Raw genomic sequence first — 27544 nt, 5'->3', positions numbered from 1 at the left:
ACGGCCCTGGAAAATGCATTGAGCCATTCACAAATCCATGGGATTTAGAGGGACCAGAAGGTCCTGCGAACAGGAAGGTCAGAAAACTCTGCCTTGATAGAAAAGAAATGGGGCTTGCCCAAGTGTGCCATTTTCCACCTGGCATGACTTGGGAAACCCTTTGCCATGGTTTTGACTTTTGGCAAGACCCTAATTTAAACATACCAGCATTTACACATATATGTTCATTGAAAAAATTATTAACACTGAGACCATCTTATTTTGAACTGACAGCCGGTTGGCCTGATCAAAGTGGGCTTTTATATCTGGTTAACATTCACACTATCGACAAAGGTTGCAGGTTTCAAGGTCAGAGAGATTGTTATGCTGATTTCGTCTCTGAGGGATGGAAGCAGTCACACTGGAACCAATAACCATCTGTTCTAAATAATTGAATATAGCCAAAGTGTCCTTTGCATTGACTTTGTGTAATCAGTGATGCTATTTTATCTTTCAACTCCAGAACCACTTGCAATTCATGAGAAATTTTTGTTTCTCTTCGCTATCCAAAAACGGATTTTCTCTCTGGCTCTCATGACTGTGATCTGAGAAACAACATAAATATTGGAGTGATAATGTGGCTGGATCATATTTACAAGAATATTACAATTACTGCAACATTAACCGTATAAAACTACAATTAAAACGGAAACTTGAACAAAATAAATTGGAACTCCTCGTATCTGCTTATTCCATTTACCCTAATTTCCAATTGTCTGACCCTATTCAAATGTTATTGACCTTTTTATTGATACTAATCTACCCTATCATTCCAAACCTTTTAATCCCCTGAACAAATATTTTTAAAGTATATTTTTATCACATTTTATTTTGGGCGGGATTCTACGGCCCACCTGCCCGGCGACCAGAAATTCCCGCCCGAGACCCATTGGACCTTTACATGGTCCACGTCTCGCTCATGGTGATCTTGCGGTGGGCGGGGTGGAAGAATCCAGCCCTTCATGGTGCTCTACTTTGGAATTTTGGGGAATTAGGTTTTCCTAGCTGGTAAAGAAGTCTTACAAGCAGTTTTATTAATGTTTACATGGGATGTGGCATCACTGGTTTAGCAAGCATTTATTACCCATCCCTAATTGCCCTTGAAAAGGTGGCGGTAAGCTGCCTTCTTGAACCGCCGCAGTCTAGGCAACATGGGTACACCCATGGGGGTGTTCGGAAGGAACATCTAGGGGTTTGACCCTGTGACAAGGCATGGCGATATAGCTCCAAGCCAGGATGATGCGTAACTTGGAGGACATCTTGCAGGTGGTGATGTTTCCATGTATCTGGTACCCTTGCCCTCCTACGTGGTGAGGTCATGGGTTTCGAATATTCTGTCAAAGGAAATCAGCGGATGGCTGAGTAGATGGCGGTGGGGAGAATATTCTGTTTTGTGCTGAGCTGGCAAAATTGTGTCTCCTGTCGTCATTTGCTGAGTAGGACCAGCCCACATGTTGTTTCTCTAATGCAGACGATTAATCCTGCTGCTGTGAACCAACAGTTTCATGAATTTGGGAGTTCTGAGATGTGAACATTAGTCTATGCCTGAGACAATTCTAAATCTAATGAAGATGTGCCTGCCAAGTACTTGGCGCATTTTCTGCTGAGCCAGTGATCAGGCAGCAGGATTGAAAACATTAGAGCTTCACTATGTCCATATAGGCGTTTTAATTATGCCAAGGGTGCTGCTTGGAAGCCCTGTAGTAGAGCAGGTAAACAATTAACTTGCCCATTCAGATCAAATTATTCACTCATATCTGGCACTGAGTTGCTGGTCCGGAATTGTGGAGGTGACAATAATTGCTTCAGCTTTCAGTCTTGCGATGGCTCAAGATGTTTTTTTGCCATGTACGGCAACTAGTCCTGCTAATGTTTTCCTCATTACTTATTAAAGGTTGTCATTGCAGTAACAGTAATTTTTTAATGCTTTTTTTCCCCATAGGTCTTCTGGCAATTGTTGTTTATCATTTTTTCCTCTATGCTCCTTAGAATCATAGAATCATAGAAGTTTACAGCATGGAAACAGGCCCTTCGGCCCAACCAGTCCATGCCGCCCAGTTTTTACCATTACGCTAGTCCCAGTTGCCTGCACTTGGCCCATAACCCTCTATACCCATCTTACCCATGTAACTATCTAAATGCTTTTTAAAAGACACAATTGTACCCGCCTCTACTACTACCTCTGGCAGCACATTCCAGACACTCACTACCCTCTGAGTGAAGAAATTGCCCCTCTGGGCCCTTCTGAATCTCTCCCCTCTCACCTTAAACCTATGCCCTCTAGTTTTAGACTCCCCTACCTTTGGGAAAAGATGTTGACTATCTACCTTATCTATGCCCCTCATTATTTTATAGACCTCTATAAGATCACCCCTAAGCCTCCTACGCTCCAGGGAAAAAAGTCCGAGTCTATCCAGCCTCTCCTTATAACTCGAACCATCAAGTCCCAGTAACATCCTGGTAAATCTTTTCTGCACTCTTTCTAGTTTAATAATATCCTTTCTATAATAGGGTGACCAGAACTGCACACAGTATTCCAAGTGTGGCCGTACCAATGTCTTGTACAACTTCAACAAGACGTCCCAACTCCTGTATTCAATGTTCTGACCAATGAAACCAAGCATGCCGAATGCCTTCTTCACCACCCTGTCCCCCGGCGACTCCACCTTCAAGGAGCAATGAACCTGTACTCCTAGATCTCTTTGTTCTATAACTCTCCCCAACGCCATACCATTAACTGAGTAGGTCCTGGCCTGATTTGATCTGCCAAAATGCATCACCTCACATTTATCTAAATTAAACTCCATCTGCCATTCGTCGGTCCACTGGCCTAATTGATCAAGATCCCGTTGCAATCCTAGATAACCTTCTTCACTATCCACTGTGCCACCAATCTTGGTGTCATCTGCAAACTTACTAACCATGCCTCCTAAATTCTCATCCAAATCATTAATATAAATCACAAATAACAGTGGACCCAGCACCGATCCCTGAGGCACACCACTGGTCACAGGCCTCCAGTTTGAAAAACAACCCTCTACAACCACCCTCTGTCTTCTGTCGTCCAGCCAATTTTGAATCCAATTGGCAACCTCACCCTGGATCCCGTGAGCTTTAACCTTCTGCAACAACCTACCATGCAGTACCTTGTCAAAGGCTTTGCTAAAGTCCATGTAGACAACGTCTACTGCACTGCCCTCATCTACCTTCTTGGTCACCCCTCAAAAAACTCAATCAAATTTGTGAGACATGATTTTCCACGCACAAAGCCATGCTGACTGCCCCGAATCAGTCCTTGCCTCTCTAAATGCTTGTAGATCCTGTCTCTCAGAATACCTTCTAGAAACTTACCTACTACAGACGTTAGGCTCACCGGTCTGTAGTTCCCAGGCTTTTCCCTGCTGCCCTTCTTAAACAAGGGCACAACATTCGCTACTCTCCAATCTTCAGGCACCTCACCTTTGGCTGCCGATGATTCAAATATCTCTGTTAGGGGACCAGCAATTTCCTCCCTAGCCTCCCACAACATCCTGGGATACATTTCATCAGGTCTCGGGGATTTATCTACCTTGATGCGCTTTAAGACTTCCAGCACCTCCTCCTCTGTAATATGCACACTTCTCAAGACATCACTATTTATTTCCCTTAGTTTCCTCACATCCATGCCTTTCTCCACCGTGAATACCGATGAGAAATATTCATTCAGGATCTCACCCAACTCTTGTGGCTCTGCACATAGATGTCCTTGTTGATCCTTAAGAGGCCCTACTCTGTCCCTAGTTACTCTTTTTCCCTTTATGTATCTGTAGAAGCTCTTTGGATTCTCCTTTGCATTATTTGCCAAAGCAATTTCATGTCCCCTTTTTGCCCTCCTGATTTCCCTCTTAACTCTATTTCGACAATCTCTATACTCTTTAAGGGATCCACTTGATCCCAGTTGTTTATGTACGTCATATGCCTCCTTCTTCTTTTTGACCAGAGTCTCAATATCTCGAGTCATCCAGGGTTCCCTACTTCTACCAGCCTTGCCCTTCACTCTAAAGGGAATGTGCTTACCCTGAACCCTGGTTAACACATTTTTAAAAGCCTCCCATTTACCAGCCGTCCCTTTGCCTGCCAACAGTCTCCCCCAATCTACCTCTGAAAGTTCCTGTCTGATACCATCAAAATTGGCCTTGCCCCAATTAAGAATTTTAACTTTTGGGCCAGACCTATCATTCTCCATAGCTATCTTAAAACTAATGGAGTTATGGTCACTTGTCCCAAAGTGATCCCTCACTAACACTTCTGTCACTTGCCCTTCCTTATTTCCCAAGACGAGGTCAAATTTTGCCCCCTCTCTAGTCGGTCCATCCACATACTGAATGAAAAATTCTTCCTGAATACACTCAACAAATTTCCCTCCATCCAAGCCCCTAATGCTATGGCTGTCCCAGTCAATGTTGGGAAAGTTAAAGTCCCCTACTATTACCACCCTATTTTTCTTGCAGCTATCTGTAATCTCCTGACATATTTGCTCCTCAATTTCCCGCTGACTATTTGGGGGCCAGTAGTACAGTCCTATCAAGGTGATCTCTCCCTTCTTATTTTTCAGTTCCACCCATATAGACTCAGTGGGCGAACCCTCGGATATATCCCCTCTAAGTACTGCCGTGATGTTCTCCCTAATCAAAAACGCCACTCCCCCTCCTCTCTTCCCTCCTGTTCTATCCTTTCTATAGCATCTGTACCCCGGAACATTGAGCTGCCAGTCCTGCCCCTCCCTTAGCCATGTTTCAGTCATAGCTATAATATCCCAGTCCTATGTGCCCATCCATGCCCTGAGTTCATCCGCTTTGCCCGTCAGGCCCCTTGCATTGAAATAAATGCAGTTTAATGTAGACTTTCCTTGCTCTCTGCCCTGCTTTCTCTGGTCATGCTTTACACACTCTCCCTTCCTGCCTTTTGTTTCCGTCCCCACTGACTTCCTACATCGGTTCCCACCCCCTGCCACATTAGTTTAAACCCTCCCCAACTGCACTAGCAAACACACCCCCGAGAACATTGGTTCCGGTCCCACTCAGATGCAGACCGTCCGATTTGTACAGGTCCCACCTCCCCCAGAACCGGTCCCAAAGTCCCAGGAATTTGAAACCCTCCCTCTTGCACCATCTCTCAAGCCACGTATTCATCCTAGCTATCCTGTCATTCCTACTCTGACTATCGCGTGGCACTGGTAGCAATCCTGAGATTACTACCTTTGAGGTCCTACTTTTTAGTTTAACTCCTAACTCCCTAAATTCAGCTTGTAGGACCTCATCCCGTTTTTTACATATATCGTTGGTGCCTATATGCACCACGACAGCTGGCTGTTCACCCTCTCCCTCCAGAATGCCCTGCAGCCGCTCCGAGACATCCTTGACCCTTGCACCAGGGAGGCAACATACCAACCTGGATTCTCGTTTGCGTCCGCAGAAACGCCTGTCTATTCCCCTTACAATTGAATCCCCTATCACTATAGCTCTGCCATTCTTTTTCCTGCCCTTCTGTGCAGCAGAGCCAGCCACGGTGCCATGAACCTGGCTGCTGCCACCTTCCCCTGGTGAGCCATCTCCCCCAACAGTTTCCAAAACAGTAAATCTGTTTTGGAGGGAGATGACCGCAGGGGATCCCTGCACTGCCTTCCTACTCTTCCTCTGTCTGTTGGTCACCCATTCCCTATCTGCCTCAGTAATTTTAATCTGCGGTGTGACCAACTCACTGAATGTGCTATCCACAACTTCCTCAGCCTCGCGGATGCTCCAAAGTGAGTCCATCCGCAGCTCCAGAGCCGTCAAGCGGTCTAACAGGAGCTGCAGTTGGACACACTTCTTGCAGATGAAGGAGTCAGGGACACCAGAAGGGTCCCTGAATTGCCACATCTCACAAGAGGAGCATGACACGGGTCTGAGCTCTCCTGCCATGACTTAAACCTGAATTTAAATTTGAACTACACTACACAGCTAAGAGAAAGTCAAAGAGAGAATTTTTTTTTTTTTTAAATCAATTACCAGTCACAAGCCAATCACTTACCTGCTGGCTGTGATGTAATTGCTCCCAAGACTCCCTCACAGGTCTGCTGCTCTGTACCTCCTTGAGATGAGCACCAAATTCCCTTAACCAGTTAATTAATTTACTTAATCAATTGTTTTTTTTTTTGAAGAAACTTATTGAAGAACAAAGAGCAAAGAAAAGTACAGCACAGGAACAGGCCCTTCGGCTCTCCAGGCCTGTGCCAATCATGATGCCCTAACTAAAAACAAAATGTTCTGCCCTTACTTGGTCCGTACCCTCTATTTCCTCCCTATTCATGTACCAATCTAGATGCCCCTTATATGTTACTAATGTGCCTGTTTCTACCACATCCTCTGGCAGCGCGTTCCAGGCACCCACCACTGTCTGTCTGGAAAATGTACCCTGCACATCTGCCTTAAATTTGAACCTGTGCCACCTTGTAATTGATACTTCCACCCTTGGAAAAATCCTGTGACTATCCACCCTGTCTATGCCTCTCATAATTTTGTAGACTTCTATCAGGTCTCCTCCGTTCAGCCTCCGTATTTCCAGTGGAAACAATCCTAGTTTAGTCAACTTCTCCTTATAGCCAACACCCTCAAGATCAGGCAACATCCTGGTGAACCTTCTTTGCACTCTCTCCAAAGCTTCTGATAATGTGGTAACCAGAACTGCAAGCAATAGTCCAAATGCGGCCTAACCAAGGTTTTATGCAGCTGCGACATGATTCCCCAACGCCTATACTCAATTCCCCGGCTGATGAAGGCAAGCATGCCATATGCATTCTTAATCACCTTGGCCACCTGTGTTGCCACTTTTAGGGAACTGTGGAGGCCCAGATCCCTCTGTATGTTAATGTTCCTAACGGTTCTGCCATTTACTGTATAATTCATACGAGATTTGATCCTCCAAAATGCATCACCTCGCATTTGTCTGGATTAAACTCCATCTGCCATTTCAGTGACCAAGTCTCCAATCTATTTATATCCTGTTGTATCCTCTGACAATTCTCGGCACTATCAGCAACTCCGCCAATCTTCGTGTCACCCGCAAACTTACTAATCAGACCACCCACATTTTCCTCCAGATCATTTATATATACTACAAACAGAGGTCGCAGCACTGATCCCTGCGGAACACCACGAGCTACAGATCTTCATTCTGAAAAACACTCTTCCACCGCTACATCCACAGCCTCATCAACTTTCTTTGCCACCTCTTCAAGAAATTCAATCAAGTTGGTGAGACATGACCTTCCCTGTACAAAACCATGCTGCCTATCACTAGCTAGTCCATTTTCCTCCAAATGTGCATACATCCTGTTCCTCAGTATCTTTTCCAAAAGCTTCCCCACCACTGATGTCAGGCTCACCTGCCTATTTGCTGGATTATCCCTACTTCCTTTCTTAAATAAGGGAATAATATTGGCTATTCTACAGTCCTCTGAAACCTCGCCTGTGGTCAAAGAGGATGTGAAGATATCTGTTCAGGCCCTACCTATTTCTCCCTTTGCCTCCCACAGTAACCTGGGATAGATCCCATCCGGCCCTTGGGTACAGGGAAAAGTATTGTTCTGCGTACAGTCCAGACAGATTGTTCCATACATAAAAATACATAGGACATACGATATACACAATGTAAATACATAGACATCGGGTGAAGCATACAGAGTGTAGTGCTACTCAGTAGAGAAGATGCACGGAGAGATCAGTTCAGGAGTCTGGTAACAGCAGGGAAGAAACTGTTTTTGAATCTGTTAGTGCGTGTTCTCAGACTTTTGTATCTCCTGTCCGATACAAGAGATTGGAAGGAGGGCAGCATGGTGGTGAAGTGGGTTAGCACTGCAGCCTCACGGCGCCGAGGTCCCAGGTTCGATCCCGGCTCTGGGTCACTGTCCATGTGGATTTTGCACATTCTCCCCGTGTTTGCGTGGGTTTCGCCCTGTAGCCACCTGAGTTGGCCAACTCCCGATGTAAAATGGAGAACAGCAAAGGCTGAAGGGAAATTCAGCCAACACAGGCAGAAACCAGCAGGTGCACGTTTACTGTGTATTAAACTCTGCAAAAGCCCAGACAGCACCGATATAAGAAGCCATCTGCATAATAATGTAGCAGCCATCTACATACTAATAAGCAATCCCCGGGAACAATCGCAATATTTGGGACAAACAAAGCTAAGCCAGACTCCCCGGCGCCAGCAGGAGCCAACACAAAAGAGGTTAATGGACACCTCAAGACCGCCCAGCGATCAGGGAACCGCTCCAGTATTGGAGGAATCGAACCAAGCGATTGGAACGAAGTCCAATCACCTAGAACCAGGTACGGGGTCCGCCCCGAAAGGCGGGAAGCCCCTGGGGACTATAAAGTTATGCCCCCAAGTTCAAATTCTTCTTCTTGACAGGATCACTCAGCAACCCGAACCAACCCTTGAGAGTGAACTGTCAAAGCTGCCACATCACTGTAGTAAGTCTCAAGTCGACGCTCGCTACGAGATAGGCACTCCTAGCTACCAGTCCATACCGGCTTTGAATCCCGCAGTTTCAGAATCCGAACGAAAGGCCATTTGTTCTCCTGACCTGGTGGGCCAGTCCGAAGCTAAGTATAGGCCTGTTCGTTGTAGAAGTAGCTTAGAAGTAGAATTTGTGCATGAGAATCGATTTACTGTGTATAATAAATGTGCTTTGATTTGAATCTTACTAACTGGTGCGTTGAGTTATTGATCATTACTGGAACTTGAATCTCGTGGCGGTATAAAGATACCTGGCGACTCGGGAGCAAAGGTTATAAAACAGAGCCAATTGAACCAACCAAAAGTTAGCAACATCCCCCACAACCCAAAAAGATATGCAAGCTAGGTGGATTGGCCACGCTAAATTACCCCTTAATTGGAAAAAAATGAATTGGGTACTCTAAATTTATTTTAAAAAAAGAAGAGGTTGGAAGAGAGAATAACCTGGGTGGGAGGGGTCTTTGATTATGCTGCCCGCTTTCCCAAGGCAGCAGAAGGTGTAGACATAGTCAATGGATGGGAGGGGGGGGGGGGTGTTCATGCTGGACTGGGCTGTGTTCACGACTCTCTGAAATTTCTTACAGTCTTGCCCGAGCAGTTGCCATACCAAGCTGTGATGCAGCCAGATAGGATGCTTTCTATGGTGCATCTGTCAAAATTGGTAAGAGTCAATGTGGATATGCTGAATTTCCTTAGTTTCCTGAGGAAATATTGACGCTGTTATACTTCCTTGATCCTGGTGGACCAGGACAGTTTGTTGGTGATGTGCACACCTAGGAATTTGAAGCTGTCAACCATCGCCACCTCGGCACCATTCATGCAGACAGGTGTATAGATACTTCACTTCCTGAAGTCAATGACCAGCTCCTTAGGTTTGCTGACATTGAGGGAGAAGTTGTTGTCGTTGCATCGTGCCACTAGGTTCTCTATCTCCCTCATATACTCTGACTCATTGTTGTTCGAGAACCGACCCACTACAGTCATTTCATCAGCAAACTTGTAGATGGAGTTGGAGACACATTTTACCACACAGTCATGTGTGTAAAAGGAGTATAGTAGGGGCTTACGGGGTCCCGGTATTGAGGATTATCATGGAGAAGGTGTTCTTTATTCTGACTGATTGTGGTCTGTGGGTCAGGAAGTCGAAGATCCAGTTGCAGAAGGAGGAGTCAATCCTAGGACGAGAGGCCATTGACAGCAGTGGGACAGGAAGACCCTGCTGCTGGCAGATGGCAGGTCACCTCCATCATTGCAAAACATGCTGCATGGAACTTTTTAAATAAAGACAGTACAGCCTGGCACTTTGCCAGATTGTCTGAAATTTGACTCTTGTTCCAATGGAATTATTGAAAATGGGTGACCCCAGACCTGTTGGGGCAGCACGGTAGCATAGTGGCTAGCCCAGTTGCTTCACAGCTCCAGGGTACCAGGTTCGATTCCCCGCTGGGTCACTGTCTGTGTGGCGGCTGCACGTTCTCCCCGTGTCTGCATGGGTTTCCTACGGGTGCTCCGGTTTCCTCCCATAGCCCAAAGATGTGCGGGTTAGGTGGATTGGCCATGCTAAATTGCTCTTAGTATCCAAAAAATGTTAAGTGGGGGTTACTGGGTTCCAGGGATAGGGTAGATACGTGGGCTTCAGTAAGGTGTTCTTTGTAAGGGCTGAATGGCCTCCTTCTGCACTGTAAATTCTATGATTCTATGATTCTATTCTATGCTGACATGAATCAACCTTCTCTGCTCATGGCAGATGTAGGCACTGTTCCCTCACACTTACATTGATGGATTGGAACCTGAGGACATTCCATGTCGCTATTACTTTTTAACACATTAACAACTTGTATTTATGTGGCACCTTTAATGCACAAAATATCTCATGAAATTTCAAAGTAGGGCAAATATATAGGAGGGAAAAGTGAATGGAGCCAGGTTTATTTTAAGGTATTTGAAAACTGGGCAGATATAAGTGGTTGTATTGAATCCCAGGTGATTCGGGGCTCCTGGGTGGTTGGGCTTTGGGCAGGGTTGTGCCCCTGAATCTCTGATGCCAGCCTGGCACCTTGGCAGTGCCACCCTGGCAGTGTCACCTGGGCACCCTGGCACTGAAGTGGGATGTGGAGGCTTGAGGAACCCTGCAGTGGTAAGTCGGGGCGTTCCTCGCCGAGACCCTGAAATGAAGTGCCGTCCCATTTAATAGCGGGGTTGTTCTTCGCGCTGCCAGTGCCAGGAAACATGCGGCTAAACACGCTCGACAGGGGACTCTGTTTCATTTCCGTTAAATCATGCCCAAAGTCTCTTACACATGCTCATTTATCTTTCAAATGCGGAGTTGATCTGCTGTGTATTTCAAGCATTTTCTATTTTACTTCAGATTTCTAGCATTAACGGTTTTTCCTTTTTCATCTTTAGCCAAATGTTTCTCTAAACATATTTCTGAAACTTTATTTTGAAGTGATGGGGAGAAGGTAACCTCAACATCCAGTTCACCAGGGCTTTGGGAGGGATTTACGTCCTCACACATGGAAGGGCCAAGCAGGTCTGGCTCTGAGACCTCAACACCGCCATCTTGCAACATGAGGCTGGTTTGTTCTGGGAGGGCCTCTAGGACCAGTGATGCATTGAACTGGGGGGCTGAGTGAATTGAACTGGGGGGCTGAGTACATTGGACTGGGGGGCTGAGTAAAGGGTGAGCTAATGGATATGAATATTCTCAGATGAGAAATGATGCACAGCTGATCTCATATCGTGACAAAACATTGAATGCAAAAGAGCCTGGTGTCCTCATCTAAATGATAAAGGGAAGGGTAATGTTGAAATGCATCCTGCGCACAACCTGATTTCGGAGGTGATTATTTGCCTGCACTATGACCAAGCCTTTTACCCATCAACGACTTGTTAGCGGTCATGGTCAGTGTTGTAGCATGGCTCTTTAGAGGTGTGCCCTCGCGGTCCACGTGACTGGCTCGGGGCCTTTCGTCTGGGAGAGTGTGAACCCGACCAATGAGGGAAAAGCACAGGCCTGGGGAGTAGGGTTCTGGTCAGAGCGAACTTGGGAGCCAGAGTGTAACCACCCGTATCGAGATTCTGTTCTTGTATATAAGTTAACTTTGGAAGTTGCCAATAATTGTTTCATTGTTCCTTACTACCGTCTATATGGTAATGCTGAGAGCCACCACAGTAAGAAATGGAACCTTTGGAGTTTCATGCTGACTCATGTGTTTCTCTCATGTATGCTGCAGAGAGAGGACCATCAGGGAGATGGTTGCTGCAGTATTTGCAACTGCCATTATTGCTTGCAGCCAGAAGAGAAGGTGGAGAAGACAACAAAGGCAGCACCAGGCAGGCCAAAGACAGGTCATTCATGCTCAGGAGCAAGGGGCATTCACACGCCATGGTTAACATTCTCAGAAACATCGTTCATAGATGTCTTGAAAGATCCAGGGTGTACAGGACATGCATGTTGCCATGATGATGGAAGAAAAACACCACATTATGTCCAAAATATTGAACTTTACATCAGGCCTGCAGATTTTAAAGAATAGGCATACAAGTCAAAGATGAACGAGGATGTAAATTCAGTTACTGGCTGAATTGTTGGTGGGTGATACTAAGGGAGAGACCATGGAAGCGCACCTTGTTTCCAGACAAGAATGCATTAAAAGCACAAAAGCCATGTAGAAATAAATTGTAATCTCCTGTGGAGATAAAGGGAGCTAATGAGAAATGAGTATCAATCTGCAAGAATGACCTTGGGAGCACTGTCCCAGGTGGGTTTGTGGGTTTCACCTGTGAGGAATATACAAAGGCTGGGATACAAGCTATCTGCAAAGCTTGGTCAGGTGTGGACTAATGTGACATATATATGTGTATGACACAGAAGCAAAAGGACAGCAGCAGTCACCCTTGTTCTAAGGCTGGTAAAATAGAAAACCTTCTCTCTCTCTGATTGTTGATGCAAGTTAAGTCAACCAAGCCATAGCTGAAATGGACACAGGGCCGCATCTCAGCCAAGTTGCAGTATATTGGAATCTCAGAATCAGCTATTCACCAAAAGAAGTCAGTGATTCTTGAATCGCAAATTACAATGGTCGTAATGTTTCATCATCTACTCCTCACAGACAAGCCAAGGACTGTTTTGTATCCATTTCTTTAACTTACTTACATTGGACTCAATCCTCATTGTTAATCTGTGTGAATGGCTATGCATGTGTTTTATCATCTTCTTCCTTTCAATAATGAATAAACTTACCCATTCTTTCACTCAGAAAGCCTGATTAAATTGGCTCCCTTTAAGTCATAAATGTTGATGCTGGCAAAAGGTATCCATGAAGGAAGGGATCCTTTTTTTTGCATTAATCTTGTTGCGACCAACCATGGCGTTGAATAAAGCAGAGGAGCCAGTTGATCCCTCCTCACTCGGGAAAATAACAATTTGGGTTTATCCCACATGGAAATTATTAAAACTGAGGGATGACATCTGGAATTTTTTACAAATTGGTGCTTGCGATGGAATAGTTCCCACAGAGGGTAATAAATTAAGGAATCTCGTCCAGGTTAACAAATCTGGAGAAGCTCAGCTGGGGATTGGTCACAACAATGCCTTTCCAGCAGATGAGCGAGAGACAATGTCACCATTGACTCTGTAGATCCAGTGGTTCACATCTGCCACCTTCTCCAGGGCTTGGTGCCGCGGGTTCTATGGGACATTGTTTGTGACTGGCTGTGAAAATCATTAATATTCAGAACGTCTATGACAGTGGCTCTTTCCAGAGCTCAACTGGAGACTTCTGTGGGATCGCTCGGGCTTTCATGCATTAAGTTCATGCAGGAGGTAACAAATTCTCTTTTTGCCAAGGCCCACAATTATATGCACTTCACAAGCCAAGACAACAGAGAATTGGGCTTTGCAGCTATTTCCCGCTTCTTACATGTGCAGGGTGCTATAAAATACACTCATGTAATTTTGCATTCTCTCTGGCAGCAAACATTCCAATACCTCCATAGGAAGGGCTTCCACTCGACAGATGTGCAGCTAGTGTCCAACCACAACAAGCAAATCCTACAGGTTTGTACCAAGTTTCCTGGCAGCACCACGATTCCCATTTCTGAAGCAGAGCACCAATCATAGATACCTTCAAGGGACAACACAGTATCCAGAGTTGACTCCTTAGAGACAAGGATTACCTGCAATGGGCATGACTAATGACATGCTTTTGAATACCACCAACCATCTTTGGGAGCAGGCACATCAATGCTCATACCACTACCCGAATATTTGTGGCACACACCAGAGGCATTTTAAAAGTGCGATTTCAATGGCTGTCCCTAGAGATCTGCAGAAGGCTCAGGCATCATGAATCCCTCAAGGTTGCCTTCACTTAACAATAAAGAGCACATGTCAGACTCACTCCATCCTCGTTCCTATTCAATGGTTTCCCTCAGCATGGGTTCAATCCACCAGCTTGCTCTAAGGCTCCACTGAGCGCAATATCTCACCATTTGCAATTTCCATCACTGACCTCCGCGAGTGTTGAGATCAGGCTATGCACAGTGCTGCATCCTTACGTTGCACATTGAGTTTTGTGGAGACTGGACGAACAACTGAAAGGTAATACACTCTTAAGGACATAAGCATTAGTAACATGATCATAAGCTGTCTGAGAAGGGTATGGTCTAGGCACAATGAGGTGGAAAGGTCCTCACAATTATTTCTGAGCTAGCCACATGTGCATTCATAAACTTGGAAACACAATTGACACACAGGAGTGCACATGAGCTCTGAGGAGGGACTCATAGCTTGGAAACACTGCCCACATTATAGAGAGTACGTGGAGTTCCAATATACGTGGCCCTTCTCTATCTGTTTCAATGGGCTGGATTCTCTGCCTCAGGCTACTGGTAGCGGAGTTCCTTAGAACATACAACATATAGTGCAGAAGGAGGCCATTCGGCCCATCGAGTCTGCACCGACCCACTTCCTTGTGGCAGAAAATCCAGCGTCGGGGTGAAAACGGGACTAGGGCTGGCGCTAGCCCGTTTCCGATGCTCCAATCCTTCACTGACGTCAGGATTGAGGTTTGCGCCCTGCGTCAGTGGAAGTTTGTAAATGGGTCATTACGGCCTATTTGCATCCAATCCCCAGGCCTGACACCATATTCTCCAGGCCCGCATGGTTCCCGGTCGTCTGGGCTGCAGATCATGTGGGCAAACGTTGGTGCTGGTCCTGACAAGTATGTAAGTGATGCTGTGGTCCTTATGGTGGGCCAGGGGGGTAAGTCTTCAAGTGAGTTTCCCCCACATCCATCAGAGAGCCACCTCCTTCTCCCGAGAAAGCAAGACCTGCCCACTGTCTCCCCACCAGAGACCCCCAATTAAACAAACTCCCCCTCGAGATCCCTTAAATAAAGACCCCCCCCCCCCCCCACAGACCCCCTAAATAAAGATATCCAATGGAGACGCTCTAAATAAAGAGACCCCTCAGTGATCCCTAAATAAAGATAGACCCCAGCTGAGAGACCCCTGTCAGGAAGGCCCTGACAAGAGAGACCCTTGTCAGGAAGGCCCCCCCACCCCCCACCGAAGAGAGTCTCCTGTCTGGAAGCTAGACAACAGGCCAGGCAGAGGCAGTAAAAAAAATCATTACTTTAACACTCACCTGTGCAATACACCTGCTGGCTCAGGAAGAGGAAACAGCACCTGTCAATTTCTGGAAAGAGATAACCAGTCAGCTGTGTTTAAACCCCCTCAGATCTGTGATCTGCAGGACATTCATTCATTTATCTTTGATATTGATTTTACTAGGCTGTGATTGACAGCTTACACACACACAGCTGTCAGCATTGCTCCATTCACCTTCCTTCACGTTTAAGTAACTTTGAAGGGCAGCACGGTAGCATTGTGGACAGCACAATTGCTTCACAGCTCCAGGATCCCAGGTTCGATTCCGGCTTGGGTCACTGTCTGTGCGGAGTCTGCACATCCTCCCCGTGTGTGTGTGGGTTTCCTCCGGGTGCTCCGGTTTCCTCCCAAAGTCCAAAGATGTGCAGGTTAGGTGGATTGGCCACGATAAATTGCCCTTAGTGTCCAAAATTGCCCTTAGTGTTGGGTGGAGTTACTGGTTATGGGGATAGGGTGGAGGTGTTGACCTTGGGTAGGGGGCTCTTTCCAAGAGCCAGTGGAGACTCGATGGGCCGAATGGCCTCCTTCTGCACTGTAAATCCTATGATGATGAAGTTGGTCAGCTGTGACGCCACCTGCAATGTTTATAAACATCAAACTTTGATTGACAGCTCCCGAACCACTTCAAACAGAGTTAAGTGCTGTTAGTTTCACAGCTTAACACTTCAAAGGGATGATTGGAACACTTTTGCACAAAGTAGGTGCAATTCAGCTCCAGAATCCTGCCCAATATCTCTCCTTCTACTCTAGGCCTTGACCTTGCTGAAAGCTTCAGCCTCAATATTACACAGGTGAGAATGAGCAATGCGTGACCATGTAAAGCATGTGAAGCAAGTTTTCCCATGAGGAAACCATACATGAAGGATGATGTATCACTGGTTCAGGAATGAGCTGTGAATGGGCACAAACTGTTGTGTGATGTATGCAGAGCACATAGATGAGAGGTGTCAGATAGCAATCATCTGCATTGTGGGTGGAGGGACCATGGTAGCACATCTGTTTGATAGCAACACAGCCCATCATTAAGAGGTGGCATACACAAAAGCCAATGTGAAATGTGTGGCATTATATTTACATTGGCGAATGTGATAAGTATGTGGCAAACAACAGTGCTACCATAGTGCTCTGAATAGTTCTTAGATTTCCTAACCCTACTGGTGACTGTTGCACAATGATGTCTGTGATAACTTTGGGAGGTGTCTCTGGAGGGCCGAGAGCTAGGGGGTCCCAACCTGCTTTGGGTGTTCTGCTGTGGGGCATATGCACCCTCATTGGCCTGTGGAGCTGGAGATGTAGGGGGCAACGGGAGAGCAGATTGGGATCGAATGGGCACTCCAGGAGTTACCTGGGTGAATGGCCCTGGTGGGTGAATCTGCTGATCCTACTCCTTATTGATGTCTGTTCATGTTCTGTCCGATGTTGTGGCTCCGGAAAGTGAGCGCCTCGAGCTCCTCATGGGAAGGGTGGCAGCCATCAGAAACTGCCGGATTTGCACTGAGACCCATATCGCTAAAAGCATTGGCAGGATCCTTCAGTGCCAGACGACAGGAGAATGGTCACCTCAACCTCCCTCCAGGACTCCCTTCTCCTTAGGGAGTCAGGCAGGGGTGCGTGGGCTCTTATAGGAAGGAAGACCAGCAGCAGGAAACTCTATCTAGATGATTCTGACAGTGATCAGCCTGTGACCCCATTACTTCCATCTGCACAGGCCGAGCAGGAAGTGCCTCGTCCACAGCACGAGACCCAAAGGCCCTCCAGATCTTGGTTTTCTGGAGGAAGCCTGCCAAAGTCACCATATGAACTTTGAAATGACTTCTGAATCATGAATATGTGATTGTGTTTAATTCTGCTGCTGCTGATGCCTCATCTTGAGTTGCTAGATCTGTTTGAACTCTATCCCATTTTGCACAGTGGTAGTACCACACAACATGATGGAGGGTATCCTCAATATGAAGATGAGACTTTGTCTCCACAAGGACTGTGCGGTCATCACTTCTACACATACTATCATGGACAGATGCATTTGTAATAGGCATGTTGGTGAGGAATGTTTTTCCCTCTTGTTGGTTCCCTCACCACCTGCTACAGAGCCAGTGTGGCAGCTATGTCCTTTAGGACTCACCCATTTCCTACTGTGGTGATGCTCTAAGCTGCTCTTGGTGATGGGCATTAAAGTCCCTTATGCAGCGTACATTTTGTGCCTTAGCATCCTGTAAATGCTGTGGGTTCCCGATTACTGACAGCAAGTATCTTAGCAGCCACTTCAACATTTGTGCTCTGCCCACGCTCCTGCGCTCCCGCCACATGCCCTTTTTAGCCACGTCATTGCGTTCTCATCTGACCACTCGGATAACACCACCCTCAGTGCTTCCTCCAAGTGATGTTCAACATGAGGAGTACTGATTCTTCAGCTGAGGGGTGATGGTATGTGGTAATCAGGAGGACATTTCCTTGCCCATGTTTGACCTGGTGCTTTGAGACTTCATGGGGCCCAGAGTCGATATTGAGTACTCCCATGGCAACTCCCTCCGGACTGTGTACCACCTTGCTGCCACCTTCCTGAGTCTGTCTTGCCTGTGGGATAGATGGTGACGGCTATGGCATTTTGTCTAAGGTATGATTCCGTGAGGTTGACTATGTCAGGCTGTTGCGTGACCTATCTGTGAGACAGCTCACAAGTTCCCAGGTGTGAGTAAGGAGGATTATGCAAGGTCGACAGGGCTGAGTTTGCTGTTGTCATTTCTAGTGCTGAGGTCGATGCCAGGTGGACCATAATAATAATAATAATCGCTTATTGTCACGAGTAGGCTTCAATGAAGTTACTGTGAAAAGCCCCTAGTCGCCACATTCTGGCGCCTGTTCGGGGAGGCTGGTACATCCAGTTTCATTCCTTTTTATTGGTTTTGTAGTGGTTAGATACAATTGAATGGCTTGCTAGGCCATTTCAGAGGGCTTTTAAGATTCAAACACATTGCTGTAGGCCGGATCAGATAAGGACACAAGATTTCTGAACAAAAAGGGCATTTGTGGACCAGATGAGTTTTTAGAACAATTAACAATGGTTTCATGGCGATCATTAGAAGTTTAATTCCAGATTTCTTTTGAATTTAAATTTCACCATCTGCCCTGGTGGGATTCAAACCCATATCCTCAGATCATTACACTGAGTCTCTGGGTAACAAGTCCAACGATAACACCACTATGCCACCGCCTCATCTTGTGCCACACTAACACAACCTCCCCTCATTCCACCCCACCCCGCCTCCCACTCATATAATTTGATTCTCATCCATCCCCGACTCTATCTGTGTTCTTGCCTTCCATGTCAGGCTTCTGCTTCCCCATTGTTGCTAACTTTTGGTTGTTTCACTTGGCTCTGTTTTTTAACCTTTGCTCTCGAGTCACCAGGTATCTTTATGATACCGCCACGAGGTTCAAGTTCGAGTAATGACCAATAACTCAATACACCGATTAGTAAGATTTAAATCAAAGCACATTTATTATACGCAGTAATCGTTACTCATGCACAAATTCTACGTCTAAGCTACTTCTACGACTAACAGGCCTATACTTAACTTCGGACTGGCCCACCAGGTCAGGGGAACAAATGGCCTTTCGTTCGGGTTCTGAGTCTGCGGGATTCGAAGTTGGTACGGACTGTTAGCTAGGAGCGCCTATCTCATAGCGAGCGTTGACTTAAGACTTACGATCTCTCGGCGGCAGTTGAACCGGTCACGGTCAATGTTGGTTCGCTTTGCTGGGTGACCCGGTCAAGAAGAACAATTTGAACTTGGGTGCTTAACTTTATAGTCCCCAGGGGCTTCCCGCCTTTCGGTGCGGACCCCGTACCTGGTTCTAGGTGATTGGACTTCGTTCCAATCGCTTAGTTCGATTTCTCCAATACTGGAGCGGTTCCCTGATTGATGGGCGGTCTTGAGGTGTCCGTTAACCTCTTTTGTGTTGGCTCCTGCTGGCGTCGGGCAGTCTGGCTTAGTTGTGTTTGTCCCAAATGTTGCTATTGTTCCCGGGAATTGCTTTTTGTCTGTAGATGGTTGCTACATTATTATGCAGATGGCTGCTTGTATCGATGCTGTCTGGGCCTTTGCAGAGTTTAATACACAGTAAACTTGCACCTGCTGGTTTCTGCCTGTGTTGGCTGAATTTCCCTGCAGCCTTTTACATCCCTTCTCCATTTTACATCGGGAGTTGGCCAACTCAGATGGCTACACACCCTCCTTGTGATCCTAACGCGAAGCGTGAAGGATCACATAACTGCATTGCTTTCCATTCCCTGACCCGGCGAGCACTCTTCGATGGCCTCTACACTGACCATAAATATGCAAAAAATTTTTACTGACAATTCTGAGGGGCGCTATGTCAAACAGGGACATGCATTACAAAACAAAAAAAATGGGAACCTCTAACTATCGTTAATATACTACACTCACTCAAATATTTCATCACACTAACTTCTTAAACCATGCAAACAATATCATAGCAGTTTTATACACATTTTCCTGGCTTGGCAGTCAAGCTCAGGATTGTACAATTGCTCATGAACATTTCTTTATTTACAACAAAATGCAAACGAATGCTCTTTATTATAGATCGCGGGGGTTGGGGGTCTGGTCATATCCAAAAATAGGGGATCTTATTCTATATATCGGGGTGCGAGTGCGGTAGGCTCTCCTTCTCCATTTTCTCAGATGAATAGTCTGCACGATGCAGCAGAGTATCCCCAATACCAATAGGGATTCTATCACGTAGGACAGGGAGTACCAGGTTATAAACCTGTCACACCAAGATGGTGTGGTGTCGCTTGTGACTGGGCTCTGGCTACTGTGGGGAAGTGAATCAGTAACGGCTGGGGGGGGGGGGGGGGTTGAAGTCAGGGGGTTCGCGTTCACGCGCAACCAAATGTCCATTATAACGATGAGCCACGCGGAGGATGTCCTCATGGTTCTTCTTCTTTCACTTCTCTTCTCTTCTCTTCTCTGGTCCTGGAGCTTCTGGAGTTCTGTGTGATCAAGCATAGTGTCTGTTACTACCTTGTGTTAATATCTCGTACGATAGCCTGTCTGTCCTTTAGCGCCAATTACTCCCTTTATAATTGGTCAATATGTGTGACTCCCTCATTTTTTTCCCCAAAAAACGAATTTCAGGACCAGACACACATACAGATAATGAACCAGTGTGAGCCATCTCGCAGTCTGTGCGGTTTACCATCCCAATGTTTCAGGATGTAAATAGCAGAGGGTTGGCAACCTAAGGGTTACCTGAAACAAAACAAAATTTTTTGAACCAGATTTTCCAAAATGAGGTGCGTATGGGCCACGACGGGTAAGAGTTGGATGGAGTATCCGGGTAGGATTGCGACCAATGCCGTGTATGCCCTACCTGAGCATAGCTGACCAGAGGGGGGGGTTCCCAGGCAGGGCAGGTCCCAATGCCGTTTCTCCACTGCCTGAGCAACCGACAAGAACGGGCAAGAAATGTAGTCATCGTGGGGCCTGCCGTATTGGTTCTTCCCTCGAACCAGAAGGGCAGTTATGAACGGGGGTCTGTGTTTCCGTCGACAGACGAGTTCCGCTGAACTGGCGTCTGGGACCTTAACAAGTCTCTGCGGACAAACTAGTTCCTCTGAACTAGCGTCTAGCCAAACTAGTTTCTCTGACTGCCAGTGGGCGTCAGAGGGGTGGTGGCGTGGGGCTGTGGAAATTTTTTTTTCCGGTCGAACATACATTTAACAAAACACTACAAACAACATAAAACATGCTGCAGGTTCCATCCGAAATAACACCGTTTCACCCAAGCGGTTCCTTTTAAAACATCATCTGGACACCTCAGTTATCGGTTGCAAACAGGGTCGCAAAGGGGTTCTCGTTTTGGGAGTCAGACTCAAGGTCGTCATCTTCTCCCGGATGCCAAACTCTCGAGTGTATCAGGGCTGATAGGGCTGCATGGTGTGATTTTGGATCGCTCTCATCGTTCCGGTCGAATCTGCACGAATTATCTCGGTGCCAAAAGGTGGTGTCTAGTTCTGTGGGGACGGAATCGGGGTCGTCATTGTAGGTCGGTGGTCGGTGGTGGGGTTTGTTTGGGAAAGTGATCGTGAAGGGATCACTCGAATCGTGCTCAGAGTCGCTGGGTGTCGGTCCTGTTGCATGGGGATAGTAGGGAGGTGTGCTGTGGCTATTGTCTGAGTCACAGTCGCTGTCGCTGTTGCTGAAGTCTGTGGGCATTCTGGGGCGGAGTGTATATTTCGGGGGTGGAGTCAAGGTTGAGTCCGTGGCTGGGCTGGACGTGTTGGGGGATCGTAGGGTTACGTTGGCTGTGGGCGGGGTGTGGTGTGCTGCGTCGAGCATGACGTGTTGTGCGTGGTTAGACTGTGTTCCATATGCCTTCAGCTGGTTAATATGGAACCACACAGTCTTTCCATTGGGGTACTTTATTTTGTAGACGGAAGGGCTTACTTTGTCCGCAATGGAGTACGGACCCGAGTACTTTGGTGACAGGAATGTGCTGGGGTTGTATACGGAGAGCATGACTTGCTGTCCTACACTGAACTCACTTGCATGCACTGTCTTATCAAAACAAGCCTTGCTCTGTTTCTTTATTGTGCCCAATTTCACTGCGGCTGCTAGCTGAGCCATTTTAACATTCGCCACCAATTGTTCTACTGCTTCCTTGTGTGTGAGGGCCGTCACTTCAGGGCTGGTCAAGTCTAAGCCTAATAAAAATTCTGTGCCTTTCATGGGGCGTCCGGTCATGAGAGTGTGTGGGGTGTAACCTGTAGAAGTTGGAACTGTATTTCACAAAAACATCAGTGCAAAAGGGAGGACTGAGTCCCAAGTGGTGTTGTTTTGCTGGACCATTTTTCTGAGGGTGGATTTTAGAGTCCGATTCATGCGCTCCACGATACCACTTCACTGGGGGTGGTATGCAATGTGGAATTTTTGGGTAATGCCAAATATCGTGAGGACGTTCTTCATGACACGTCCCGTAAAATGGGAACCTTGGTCGGATTCAATGCTGCGGGGAAGTCCCCATCTTGTAAAGATGTGGTGGGTTAAAATCTTGGCTGTGGTCTTTGCCGTGTTAGTTCTGGATGGGAATGCTTCCACCCATTTGGTAAACGTGTCTGCCACCACGAGTACATATTTATAACCATTCCTACAAGAGGGCAATGGTCCTATAAAATCAATCTGGAGGTTAGTCCAGGGGCCATTAACGGGTCGGGTGTGACTGAGTTGAGTTTTTGTGACGTATCTGTCTGGATTATTCTGGGCGCAGGTCAGACAATTCTCAATGTAGTGATTTACATCGTCTTTTAAACTCGGCCACCAGCAGAGCTGCCTGAGGTGGGCTGCAGTGGGATTGATTCCCTGATGTCCATAACTGTCATGGAATAAACAATCAGTTAATTCCTGTCCTGTTCAGGAACCACATAAAGGGTGTCTTTTAACACCACACCGTCATGTGTGGTCAGTGCATTTCTAAACCTATCATAGGGGGCTGGATAGTTTCCTTTCAAAATCTCCCTGAGATTGCTGTCCTGCTTCTGGGCCTGCACTAAATCCTCGATCGTAGTCTGCGAGACCTGAACTGCACTCACTGGTGCGCTTTCAGGGGGTGTCCAAAAATATCTGTGCCTGGAACCTGCCTTAGCCAGTGCGTCGGCTTTTACATTTCCAGGGGGGGAGGAACGATGGTGACTTCGAACTTTGACTATACCAAAAGTCATGTTCTGTGCTCTCTCTCAGATGTGACGGAGCAATGGGGCAGAAGGGAGGTGTTTTCCGTCTGCGGAAACAAATCCTTTTGCTTTCCACAGGGGTAGGATTTCTGTAAGGCGTTTGCAGACATAGAGGCTGTCCGAGTATATGTCTGCTGGGCTGGGGAAGGAATCTGGGTGTTCCACTATGTATGTGATGGCCGCAAGTTCTGCCGCCTGCGCACCTAAGTGTCCTGGAAGTTGTATTGCTATTTCTTCTAGGGCGCATCCCTGCACGTCCTCGACATAGATACCGCAACCTGTTATGCGCTTCCCTTCTAATATTGTGGAAGATCCATCCACATATATCTTATGGGTTCGCATGTGCCTGTGTACTTGGGGCTCTGGGTTGAACTGCCTATCTTTCTGGGGGGTGTTTTAGCAATAAAGGGGCCTGTGTTGTGGTGTGGAGAGATGATTTCACATTCATGGGGGGTTTATGAAGGTTATCGGCTAAAAAAGTGTGGGTCTTTGTCCTTTTAACAGTGATGTCCCGTCCCTGCAAAAGAAGGGTCCATCTGGCTGCTCTGATCTGACTAACTGTACCCTCCTTGAGTCGTCCATCCAGTAAAAGTTGGATGGGGGTGTGTTCCATGAGGATGGTGATGGGGTTCAGTCCGGTAATGTACGAAAAATACTGTACTGCCCAGAATACTGTGAGCAGGTGCCTTTCACAGGCTGAAAATCCCTGCTCCACAGCATCTAAAACTCTGGAGGCCTAAGCCCCGGGCCTCTACTGTTCGTGCCGTTCCTGGAGGAGCACGGCCAAAAGTGTGCGGTCTGTGCTTGCTACGTCTATAGCGTAAGGGGAAAGCGGGCTGGAACATGTAGTGCGGGGGCTGCTATGAGTGCTTGCTTCCACGCATCCACAGCATCCGTATGCTGCGGAAGCCATTCCCAGGGGGCTCCTTTCTTTAGGAGGTCTGAGAGGGGTGCTGCCTTGCTGGCAAAACCGTCAATGTGGTTTCGGCAGTAGCCAACCAGTCCTAAAAATGACCGGAGGGCTGAAACGTTCTGGGGAAGGGGCAATTTAGCAATCGAGTCAATCCTTTTATGCTCGATCTCGCGTTTACCATGTGTGATAATTGTACCCAAATATATCACCTTATCTTCCAAACTCTGGGCCTTTTTGGGGTTAACTTTACAACCAATTGAATGTAAGAGTTCCAGGAATTCGGACAGAAGCTCACTGTGCTCTTCCTTGGTGTCTGTCTGCAGTAGTAGGTCATCTACGTACTGTACCAGACATTCGGGGCGAGAAAATTTGGCTAAACCATTTGCCAGCTGTCAGTGGAAAATGGAGGGGGAGTTGTGGAATCCTTGTGGAAGGCATGTCCACGTGGTTTTTAAAGGTGAAGGCAAATTTGTACTGGCACGCCTTTGCCAATGGAATGGACCAGAATCTATTACTGATGTCCAAAACAGTAAAGTATCAGGAATTGAGTCCCTGCTTGAGCATGGTCTCGGGACTTGTTGCTAACGTGGGGGCTGCTGCGGGGGGGACTTTGTTGAGTTCCCGGTAATCGATGTTCAGTCGCCATGATCCATCGGGCTTTCTCACTGGCCAAATCGGGCATTATTAGTGGAGGCTACTGATCTGAGTGCGCCCTGCTCTAATAAGCTGTCGATAACTTTTGCGATTTCTCCCTCTGCCTCTTGGGGAAATCCATATTGCTTTTGGGGTCTAGGGTCAGGTCCTGTTATTTGTACGGAACCAGTCATCCGGCCACAGTCGTGTATGTGGGTCACGAATGCTGTCCTGTTTTTCTGTAAAACTGCCCTAACCTGCTTGTCCGTGCTAAGCGTGGTCGGGTTAAACCAAAACTCGCCTACTGCGCTAATTTTGTTGGCATATTCACCTATTGTGAGCGTTGCGGGGGCTCTTGCAGATTTTGCCATTTTCCAGACACACTGGTTGACTGGATCAAATGATAGATTGTGGGAATTCATGAAGTCTATTCCCAGAATGTGTGCTGCTGTGTGGGGTCGACTAAAACTACGGGGTTCTTGGTGGTGATGTGGCCGATTTGAATGGGTACAGGGGCTGTGATGTGTCCCTGCTGTGAGTGGCCTGTAAAGCCGCTGAGGGTGATAGTGGCTGTAGTGGACCACGTGTCCTTTTGGAACATGGTGGAGGAATTTATTGTGGTGCGGGACCCTCCTGTGTCCCAGAGAAACTCGATAGGCTGTCCCCGAATTTTCGCTGCAACTACCGGTCATCCGGACCTATCCCAAAGGGTGTCGCAGACCCAACTGGGGGAGCCCGAACACCGTCAGTCCGTTCCGTTCAGGTCCGCCTGATCTGAACGGGTGCTCACATTATGTCTGGGCTCTGTCTTATTTTTACTTAGAGTGCCCGTCTGCTGGGCTCTCTGTGGCTTTCGTGGGGCATTGCATTCCCTTGCAAAGTGTCCCAATTGTCCACAGTTGTAACACTCCTGTGACTTTTGTGGGGGGGCTGTTCTTTCTTTCATTTACCCATGCAGGGTTCAGGTGTGTTTTGACTGCCTTTATGTCTGCGTCGGCCTGCTTTTCTTCGGGATTTTTAACTGCGGATTTGTTTTGTACAGATTGCTCCCAGGCATGGGACAATCTTTTTACTACCCATTTTTCATTATGAGCCTCTTCTGAGGGATCATAATTTGCGCAAGCTTTTTGTCCTGTTTCTGTGGCCTGGGAGATAAGGGTGCGGGTCCATTTGGCCATGTTGTCTGGGGACAAATGGGCGAGGTCTATGTCTCCAAAAACTGCTGCAAAGTGGATCCACAGGCGTCCAGCAAATGCTGTGGGGTCCTCGGTTTTCTTTTGCCTGCATTTGTTGAGGCCATCTACGGGGTCACCCCGGTTATACCCGATCGCATCCAGGATCGCGGTATGCATTTCTGCAAGGGTGCCTCCTCCTATATTCTGTGGGTCGGGAAGGGCTGCTACGACTGAAGGGTCTAAACTTAAAACTGTGAGCTTTACATGCTCTCGCTCATCCAGGCCGTATATGGTCGCCTGCTGCTTTACTCTGGCAAATAAATGGTGGGGGTCTGAGGTGGGGAGGAACGGTGTGATTTTCTCGCATGCGTCCTGTAATTGGGACACTGTTAAGGGGGTGGTGTACAGAAATTCCGTATCGTCCGATTATGGCTGTGTAGTGGGTGGTGACTGGGTTCATTTCAGCCTGAAGTATCTGCCCTGTGGGGGGGTTGGGGCGCTTTTCTCTTTTGGGGCTTTCCCTGCGCACATGTTCCCTGAACATATCTCTGCGCTGTCTCATTCAACTCTTCCCAATCAGGACCGTCTTCCTCATCTAAATTTGCTCCAAAGGTTTCCTGGAATCCTTTTTGGACTGAAAGCAGCGATTGCAGCTCTGCAATCTGCTTCCGGCACTTTGCGTGGTCTAGTGAGCTTTGTCTTTGCTCCGTGGTGGCGGCATGGAGTGCTCTTAACGCTGCCTTCAGGTCACTACACTGCCTCTGCAATGCTTCTACCTGCTTCTCTGTTTCTTCACGTACCAGGACTGCACGTTGCGTGTCCTGATAGGCCTTTTCATATTGGGACTGGAAGCTGCTAAAGTGCGCCAGACAAGACTGGTGTGCCCACTTGGCATCATCCACCTCTCCGTCTTTTGCTGCCAACTTACTCCTTAACTCTACATTCTCTCTTTCTACCTCACTAACATCGATCTTACTCATTCGATGTATGCCTTCTATCTCTTTCCGGAGCATCCTAACGATTGCCATCGGCTTGCGAGCTTTCCTTAAGCTCTTCTTGTGAATCTCGCTCAGGTTCTCCCACCAGTATGTCCTATACTCCCGGGACCTGTTTCCTCGTCGTTACAGAATTCGCTCGAAAGGGGCCTTCCTTTCCCTTTGAGGTACTTCCTGATTTCTTCCTCCCATACGGGACATTGTCCTACTCTACTGCTGCTGGTCGCTGCGACTGCAAATTCCTCTGGGTTCATGAGGCGTTGCATTGCCTGCATTGCCATCTTTCTTGTCCGAATGCTTCTTTTAAATTTGGAACAGGGGAGCGAAGGCTGTGCTGTAAATTCGGTTACGGTTTTCGCTCATCTCCGAAGTACAAGCTCCCGACAGTTTTGGCGCAACAAAAAATCTATCAGTTTACCTTATAGTCCTGTTGGTTACACATGCATACAGACACTTCCGAATTATGAGGATTGGTCAGAATTGGTTTTCTGTTCCCAATTGGATCTCTAATTCAAATTTTTGGGTTCTCCCGGAGTGGTTAAGCCACTTCTAGTTCGGGTCCCGTCAGATGTCGCCAGTAATATGTTGCTAGCGTTTGGTTGTTTCACTTGGCTCTGTTTTATAACCTTTGCTCTCGAGTCACCAGGTATCTTTATGATACCGCCACGAGGTTCAAGTTCGAGTAATGACCAATAACTCAATACACCGATTAGTAAGATTTAAATCAAAGCACATTTATTATACACAGTAATCGCTACTCAAGCACAAATTCTACGTCTAAGCTACTTCTACAACTAACAGGCCTGTACTTAACTTC

This window comes from Scyliorhinus torazame, chromosome 4, assembly GCF_047496885.1.
Source record: "Scyliorhinus torazame isolate Kashiwa2021f chromosome 4, sScyTor2.1, whole genome shotgun sequence".
In the NCBI taxonomy this organism is placed as follows: domain Eukaryota; kingdom Metazoa; phylum Chordata; class Chondrichthyes; order Carcharhiniformes; family Scyliorhinidae; genus Scyliorhinus; species Scyliorhinus torazame.
This window is presented reverse-complemented; position numbering follows the sequence as displayed.